The following is a 9,746-nucleotide window of genomic DNA, read 5'->3' as shown; positions in this document are numbered from 1 at the left end:
GCGTGTCCCTCAGCTCGCACCAGACCTTATCGTACATCAGAACATCAGTGACCAGGTGAAGAACCAAGGCCAGAGCGTCATGGAGCGATGATTCAAAGATGGCTGACCTGGGACTTGTTGCATTGGTAAATGAGACCTAGTTCTTCAACATTTGTTGGCATCCTGACATCCCAGTTTGGGGTATCCACGGTGCTCAAGGAATCGATTCAAGATATGGAGAAAAAACACATGAAAAAGGATGAAAAGGAGAACCAAGGAGACAGAACCTGGTGACTTCACGATGGAAAAGATCAAGTCTTGGAGATAAAGGACTTTTCATTTGCAATTTCCCTGGTGCTGATATCTTTCTATATTATACCGGTTACGGCGGCCAGCTGGCTTCGCCTGCACCCAGTAACGTCACAACATCAATTCAGCAGGTTTATTCACTAAATTCGAGGCGAAGCCAGAAAATGCAAAGAAGGAACTTGCAATCTGGACTTACAAACGCCCCGGCAGCGTAGGGTGGTCAGTAGACGAGCGCCCAGCACCATGAATCACAAAGAAGGAGCTGAGATGTTATTTTAAGGGAGAACCTGTGAAAGGTCAATCTGTCTTGTCCAGGGTCTGGCCTCTCTCAGGTAAAACTTTCTGGAATTTAAACCCCAGAATCCTCAGCCACCAAACCGGAGACAAGAAACTCAGACATAACTTTGCCCCTGGCGATAGACCCCTGGTGTACCCAACGCAGCTGTACAGCATTCTATGAATGTATCTCCAACCATAAGGTGCTTCTTGTAGGGTTTGTGGTGGAACTCCATACATGAACCAGCTTGGAGCGGGCGTGAATGATTAAAAGCGGTTTACATGTTTAATTCTAAACCGATCCCAATTTTCCCCAACACTAATTCCAGATTTTAGATATTTTGTATTTACAAGATCATTTATTTTCACTCCGATCTGTTGGGTTTAGAACACAAGGAGAAGCCCAGCAGTCCCCAGGCTCCACAGGGGCCACGCAAGAGACAGCAGAGGTCTCGGATAGCAATCAGTCCGCTCGGCTGCGAATCGGCAGAGAATTTGCCCGTTGTGCCCGAGGCGCCCGCCTCTTCTGTCGTCCCCAGGTGCAATGAAAAGTGACTAAAGAGCTCACGCTTAGTTAGCTGCCTGGAACGGAGATCCTCCCTGCTCTACGGCCCGCCAGCTAATCATCACACACCCTAATCCCCCACATTCTCCTGTCATTTTACATATTCCCACACTACAACCGCCAGCTAGATGGATGAATGGATGGACGGATGGATAGATAGATAGATAGATAGATAGATAGATAGATAGATAGATTTATAGATAGATGATAGATAGATAGATAGACAGACAGATAGATAGATAGATAGATAGATAGATAGATAGATAGATAGATAGATAGATAGATGGATGGATGGATAGATAGATAGATAGATGGATAGATGGATAGATAGATAGATAGATAGATCGATAGATAGATAGATAGATAGATAGATAGATAGATAGATAGATAGATATTATATATACACTTTGGGAGTTTTGAGAAATCCCTAAAGGTAACATTTTAAATTTCTAAATAGGTTTGAGAAGGAAATAATCATCATTTTCCAGGTGATTGATATTATAGATTTTAGGCAGAAATGGTCCCTTTTAAAAAAAAAAAAAATTCTGTTTATTGAAAAAAAAAATGAATTAAAGGTGCTGTTCCTCCAACTCGGCTGGATTTTGTAACGAAATGTTACATTAAAACATAATTCTGTCGAAATGCCAGAAATTGTTTTTTTTTTAATCAAGTTAAACCTTGTTGCTATTTTTCTGCTGGAAACAATTAATTGTTGCGTGACATTAAAAAAAAAATCATCATAGACTGACAAATGTGATCGGCATCATTAAAGTATATTCATATATGGCCACAAAACGACATTTTCTAGATACAAGCTGCAGAGGGAGTAATGAGTAGCAGGACTGTCACAGGAACAGCAGAGGGCGCTGCAGAGGCGCACATGTGAAACGCACCGGAATACCGTATCCAGTCTATATTTTCTATACAGACCTATTATTATTATTATTATTTATTTTTATCTTATATTCATTTGGCGCCAACAATTCCCGCAGCGCTTCTTACAGTCCGTACATTCAAAGGGTCTGAGGAAACTGGAGCTGACGGACTAAGGCGACCCGATACATTAGATAAAGAGGACCCGGCTCTCAAGCTTAGAAACTCTTAAATTGGATTAACCTATATCTTGGAACCAAGCCCTGCTACCGGGAGGTATTATGGAGCAAGCAATGACTTCCCCATATAGCTCATCATTTGCATGTGTGTTTTTGCTTCCCAAGTTCATTCCTTTACATTTATCAATATCAACCCCATCAGTCCTTCCTCCCGTCTGGGTAAATTATTAAAGGATACATCCGGTCTCCTCAATGCTCGTTCTGAAACACGGAGGCGCAGACAGCAAACAGACCCAAGGGTGTTAGTATCGGGGTATTCGTTCTGTTCTATGGGGTAATAGAATCTTCACAACGTATCATTCACATTCTCATTCAGCTACATTAGCAATCCCCCCCAAAATATAACTAAATATCAATAAGTGGGAGAAATCTCTAAAAGTTTCAAACATCCAAATTAGTAAAATGGCCGATATCTTATATATTTTTATAACAATGGGGTCTGCGTTCAGAGGTCTGGTTGTAAGCCTAATGCCCCTTTTGCCTTTTTTAACCATTTCAGAACTGGGAGTTCTAGTAGCCCGTACATGACATCAGGAAGTCCCGCAGACTTCATGCCATGTCCAATTATGGTGAGCAAATGCATGGCGCAGGCCCGTATTATAAGGACTGCGGTAATACGAGGAGGAAAAACGAAATTGCGAAGGAATGCCGTGTACTCTTCAGCAGGGAAACCTGTAACCCATTCAGTCTCAGGAAACAATAAGGTGGATATCACAGGGTCTTAAATAACCATTTTCTGGGGGTCTGCAGCCTTTATGTTAAACAACGCGACAAATTCTATTGTATGTTCTGAATGTATGGAGTTATTACATGTGCGTGTAGTTATTATGTTGCAGGTTTTGGTGAATGAACAAATGGACATAAATCAGACCCGTAACAATGCCTATGGAGGCTGGCGTGACCAGGTCCAATCCCAACCAAGTTGGGTAGAACATACTCACTACTGACATGGTATGTTGTGCTTAGTAAAGTTTAGGACTCCCTACATCCATTGTGTTTGTCTCTAAACCCCTGAGAAATGGTTATTTTTCACCCTGCGCATTTAACAGGTTCTAGAAGGGCAGCGTTGACAACCAAGAATGAAGTCCTGCATCATCCAGGGACCTAACTGTATAGGCTACCCTGGCCCTGTATTTATTGAATACTATTTAGGAGATAAAGTCCATTGGCAAATGCAAGGAGGTAGTGTTGAAAAAGTAAAGTTCAAAGACGGGATGACATTTCGGAGGGGCCATTGAGTTCCACCAGGAGGAGGGTGAACACAATGTAAATTTAGACTCATTCCTTGACTCTACGCCAAGTTTCTTTTGGGTTCCTTCGTTTCAGGTTCGTGTGGCTTTAGACATTGGTTTTGAGCACATCATGGGGTTAAATAGAAGGAGCAGCCAACCATTGATATACCCAGATGACATGGCGGCCAACCCAATGGGCATCATCATCGCTGACGATACATAGTGATTCCCTTCATAAATTACTCGTTCCTCTGATACATAACAGGTTAAACTTACAAAACCAAATCAATCTGATCTACCCCCATAGTTACACCAGACGCCCCCTGTCTTGGTAAACGGGCAGACTAGGTGGGCTTATCTGCCCAACGTCGATATTTCTATGCATATCTTGGGTGTTTTGGGGATCTCCCAGCCTCGCTTTGCGGATCGCAGGCCAGCGCCGGCTGAAGCTGCTCTTTTAATAGAGAGACCGAGAAAGATCCTGGATCCATCTCTGTGTTTGTTTGACGTTGCCGGGTTCGGTAATCATGAGTTGCTGGGATCGGAGCCAGACTGGTACATGCAGCTAGAAGCTGGGGGGGGGGGGCGAGACATCTGGAATCGATGTCTGTATATGGGGAGAGAGCGAGGGAAATGCTACTGGGAATGGGCAAGGAGGGTTTATAGCATCAAGTGGAGCGAGAGAGAGAGAGAGAGAGAGAGAGAGAGAGAGAGAAAGAGAGAGAGAGAGAGAGAGAGAGAGAAGAGAGAGAGAGAGAGAGAGAGAGAGAGAGAGAAGAGAGAGAAAGAGAGAGAGAGAGAGAAAGAGAAATGGTTGCCCTAGGAAGGGACTTGCTGGATGAAGGTAACTTGGCTCAAAACCCTTAATGAGGATGAACCCAGTAAAAAAAGACATATTCTTTCTAAATTTAATTAATGCCCCCATTCACTTTACGATCTTGATAATATAATTTTATTTATTACCCCCAACAAGGGGCAAAAAATGCTACCGTTTCTACCACTTTCCATATCAGAATAATCTTTCTCTGGTGTCTCTTTGTTTCTTCTCTCGTTGGCGCTAAAAAGAAAAAAACAGAAAATTCCAAAAAATCGCAAAGGTTTTCTGTACAAAAGAATGTGTAGTTTGGGACACAAGACTTGACCTGATCAACACCACACTGAGCTAACGCTTTACGGCAATAATAATGAAGTCTGTTCTTCCATTGACTTTCATTAGTCAGAGTGTCCTGCTGGGTGATTAAGACCGAGCCATTCTATTTTTTTCCCATAGGCAGTATGATAAAGAGTCAGGGTGTTTGTCGTGTAAATTGGGCTCAGATACCAGAGCGAGAACTCTCTCAGCTGGCTAAAAACTTTATATTATGGGGCAAAAAAAGTGGTTTAAAAAAGGAAATGGCCCAATATTTTTAAAATTATTTTTTATTTGATACAAGGGATAAAAATGTTGGTAGATCCGCTTTAACCAGCAAAGTACACAAGACAATCAATGAGCCACAACACCTGTAGGTTCAGGAGCCACATGCATGTATAAATGCCCTCGCTGTGTTAGCCTCTACCACTTCTGCTGGAAGGCTGCTCCATGTATCCACCACCCTCTCAGTAAAACATTCAGAGATATTTTTGGAGGACCAGGAATGAACGCACAGCATGCAGAGACCGGTCTGAGATATTCCAGGCTGAGTATTAGCTGATTCCCCTGGCATGCCATGACCCACGGATATCTTTTATTGTGTTTTTTTTCTCTCTATGATGGAGTGCGGGGTCTCTGTAAATCTATTTCCTTTCTCTCCTCCATAACTCAGCCTCCCAGCTGTGAATTCCTTCCCATTTAAAGACATAGAGCCGTCCCTGTGCCCAGCGCTGAAGCTTCCACACACTGTATACATAAGGAAAGTATGTGTTTTAGTTTCAAGTCAGCGCTGAATACTCGTCTTTTTTTTTTCCTGACGATAAGAGGATTTTAGTATTTACACAAAGGTGAGATGGACAAAAATTTCTTTAAAATGTCTGTTTTTGGCCATTTTTCCACCTTCAAACTTTACTACTTCCCTGGTCTTAATGACATCATACCTATCCTATGCATGATGTCATTCCTTGAGGGTATATTAACCTCTACCACTTCTGCTGAGAAGCCACGCCGCTGATCCGTTTTTTAGTTTCTGGGTTAATAATAATAACTATGTGAATATAAATGAATGAAGGTTGCGGATGTTCTATGTAAACGTGTCACATATTCCAAGTGTTACATCATCGGGGTAACATTTCTCTAGTCGTGTCAGATCAGACAGGGCTGGGAGATGGTGCTCGGGGGGGCAGTTTGAATAATAAAAGGTGCATAACAGAACAGAAGATTCTGGACTTTCTATCATCCCATTAATGACACCCAAGGTGTGCCGTCCGTTAGTCCCCTATGGTAGGTGTGAGCCAAGACAACACACGGCACAAAATGTCAAGGTCAGAGAAAGTCTGAAGGTCACCTTGATGAGCAAAGTCCTCTCCAATGAGAAACACTGCGAGCATCGAGCCAATTTATGAATAGGAAATATTGCTTAGACCCCCCCTGCGGGTAGAGCTGCCATCTCTGGGGTCTTCAGTTTTTTATTGGGTCTCATGGATGGTCAGGTTCTCAGGCATTCTGGGCACCCATACCATAATTCTGATTCCCGCACCGGTTATAAAACATGTTCCGGGATGATTCGGTCGTTCCAAATGTCTGGATGGAAGGACAGATTCCCCTCTCACCAGCGTAAAGATTGCCGTTTAAAACCCTGGCGTCGCGTCGGGATTATAAATAACCGACATAAATGATGACAAATCACCGCGTTTTTAGTGCAGTCTAGAGATTTAATCACGATTTAATACTGGGGACGGTCGTAAAAGGACTTGTTTCTGAGTTTAATACACAATAAATTTTAACTGAAAATTAACAAAACTAACCCAAATTCCGATATAAATCGATATCTCTATCATTCTGTGGAATTATGTGAGTGTTGGTGCCGAGTTTACTTTGTGCCCTAAACCTGACTTTTACCAAATCCAGAGCTTGTGCCAGAATTATAATAGTAATTGGGTGTTTTTCAGAGTGTTTGTGAGACGTCAGCCAGCGCGGAGATCCGAGGCTATTCGTCTTCATAATATTTCCTCTTCCCGTCAGCCACGAGTGGGGTCATTTCCAGCCTTCACGCCCCTGTTACTAAATGACGCGATTTGCCTGAATCTTCATTCTGTTAGCGAAAATATTTAGAAAAACGAGAGAAAAGGATATGTCATTATCCTGTTATATATATATATTATATACAGCGTATATATGCGAGGGTATAATAACTAATATATAGGTTGCGATGATGACCGGCGATGATGAGGCAGCTCCGGCACTTTAAGGCCAGCGGCCACCTGATGATGAGATGGGACCAGCGGCTGGATGTGCCGCACATTACATTGCCGCACACGGACGCACCCAGTCTGCTGACGCAGCATTTGGCCGGGGTGACACATGGCCAGTCTTGACCTGGCTGCAGCACCGGCTCAATGAATTCCCCGAGGGGTCTAACGAGACCCCCCAAACGCGCATGTGCAGAAAACGGAGCGCTGCTATCGAAGCACTTTTCCTGCCACCGACTGGCTGCTTCAAGGCAAGGAGCTTTGGAACTGCAGCTTCTCTCTAAGGTTTGTGTTTATATTTGTTTATAGCTCCTTAGAGCTCAGTGTCGCCCCCTCTGTGCCGCTGGGCTTATTTCTGAGCGTCGGGGTATGACATCATCAAAAGAAAACATGGAGAAATGTGCCGATTCAGCGCAGCCCTCCATAATGTTAATGGGCTGGTTGGGGAGCCCGGGGGTCTCTGTTATGGAGCAGGGGGTCTAGGTGGCCACTGCCTGTGATACGCATTCTCTTTACGTTCTGGAACTGTCTCTTTAAAGCGCAGCTCCAGAACCTGCTTGCGCGGACATCCCTGTTCATCCAGCGTTTAAAGCGGTATAACCGGCCCTGTGTTGCTCCCACACGCCGTGGCCTCCTGGCACCCGTGGCTGTCACTGTCTGTAAAGAGATATGTAAGGATTCTATTCCGGTTCCAGCCTATAAATAAATCCCCCCCGGCCGTCTCTACCGGACCCTGCAAACCTTTTTTTTTTTTGGTTCCAAAAATATTTGGGATGTCAGGTGACTTCTGGTCAGACCGACATAAACTCATGCAATGAGTCACAAAGACCGGGGGGGGGCAGGAGCATGGGGTACTTAATTTACCCCTGAGTGATTCAGCACCGTTGGTCATCCGACTGTCATCGACTTTATCCACAGCGACAAAAACAGATCCTGCCCACGAAACAAAACCCAAATGTTTAATGCCCCGGCGTGAGGGAGAGGAGGGGGATAGTGTGCGTGCACGGTGTTGGAGTGAGTGTTGGAGTAAGTTTGAGTGCGTCTATGTTTGGGGGCGCCACAGAAATGCTGCACACAGACGCCCCAAAACCTGAATGGGCAAAACAGATGGGCCAGAGGGTTATAATATGCCACTTTCACCCCAAAAGTAACCCTGCCAGTCAATAAAACTTTATTAAACCCGCGTCAGCCGGCGGCCCTGATCTGCATTGCGTTACCGTCGGGCTGCGGTAAATCGGCCCCATTTTTATGGTTTCCGATGTACAAACATTACTAAATTTGGAACTCCATGGATCCATTTAATGTAAATATCAGGGGGCGACAATCGGCTCATTTATATACTTTTTCTGACAGAAGCCGACCCTATTTTTTAAGCAAAATCTGTGGATATTTTTATCCGATTGTATAAGTAACGTAAGAACGGAATGTAAATGGACGGAGACGATGTAGTTCTGTGTCACGCTCTGCCCACATTCATTCTTTACAATACGGGGTAATATTAGTTTTTAAATTAAGGGGTAATAATAGGATAATGGTGGGGATTGAAAGCAAATTATTGGGTCACGTATGAAAAAGGCTGAGGGGGACAGATCGTCATTGGTGACATTGCGGTCCCTTTAACGGGGCAATAATTATGTCGATACAGAGAACTGGATACAAATATGCCGGAAATTTCCAGCAAATATGTTCTGCCGAGCAGTAAGAACACATTGGTCCAGGAAGAGACTGGGGCTGAAAATTGGCCCTCGGCGCTTTAAGGCCAGCGGCTGATAAGTGGCATGCATGTGGCCCTCTTGCTGGATACACGTGGCCAACATTGCGGCCCCCTGCTTCACGCGAAAGGATGAGATCAACCGCATGAGTTGGTGAACAGGAGACCACGTTGGGTACCGACCCGCCAGGCTGGGATCATGGTGGCCAGTCCAGTCCTCCCTGATGGATTGCCCGTGGCACGTGTGACATTACCCACTGACGTCAACACAACACAATAGTTATGAGTCTTTATTGGTTCAGAGTGCCCACAATGCCCATGTCTCATAACGGCGTATAGTGCGATCTACCGCGTCCAAAAGTCACGACATGCTATGCACACGCTAATGCTCCTAATAACCGACATTTCAACCAATGTAATTCTCCACATTCTCAAAATAGACCACCCCCCCCCCTCAAATGCAATCCGGCAACGCTGAATCCGACATATCGAATGCCGTGACTCATCCGGCTAAAACCGGCGAAGAAGGGCATGGACATGTGTTACGCAGCATTAAGTACACGTGTGCTCGGTGTGACGTGTAACATGTTGGTGGGCTGCAGGTGGAATCAGAGGCAGAGAGAGTTTAGGCGGCCGGGGGGGGGGCTGCCACGTTCTGCGTCCCCCCCCCCCGGGCGAGTGCGTGACTTTAATCTGCTGTAAAAACGTGTATTTGACGGGGCTGTCTGTATTTACACGAAACCTTTCAGCCGGCCATTAATTCCTCGGTTTGTTTAAAGACGGCCAGCGCTGCTCTTATATGTTTTCAGCCGACGGCTCCAGGAGTAACGCTTCCGTGTTCCATGCGTGTTCTTTATCTGTGTCTAACCCGAGGTGGTCTCCCAAGCCAACACTCCAGCCTTTTCCCCCAAACGGCCATTTCTCACCAGGGCTGTCATTACGGAGGGATCCACTTATTAAAGTTTATGGCTTTCGGAAGAGCTCTGGGACCCCCACGTCCCCGGAAGGAATCTCCAGAACACAATGTATCCTTTTTACACAAATGGTTACATTCAAAGTTCTTATTCTGTCCTCTAATGCTCTATAAAAAAATAAGCTTTTTTATTTGTTTCCCCCCAAAGAAGAGGCGCTTCCTGTTAATATTCTGTGTCCTTTTTACCCTTTTGCTATTTATATCAGCC

The sequence above is a fragment of the Spea bombifrons genome, chromosome 7 (assembly GCF_027358695.1).
Source record: "Spea bombifrons isolate aSpeBom1 chromosome 7, aSpeBom1.2.pri, whole genome shotgun sequence".
In the NCBI taxonomy this organism is placed as follows: Eukaryota; Metazoa; Chordata; class Amphibia; order Anura; family Pelobatidae; genus Spea; species Spea bombifrons.
The sequence above is the reverse complement of the archived record's forward strand: the minus strand, read 5'-3'. Positions refer to the sequence as shown.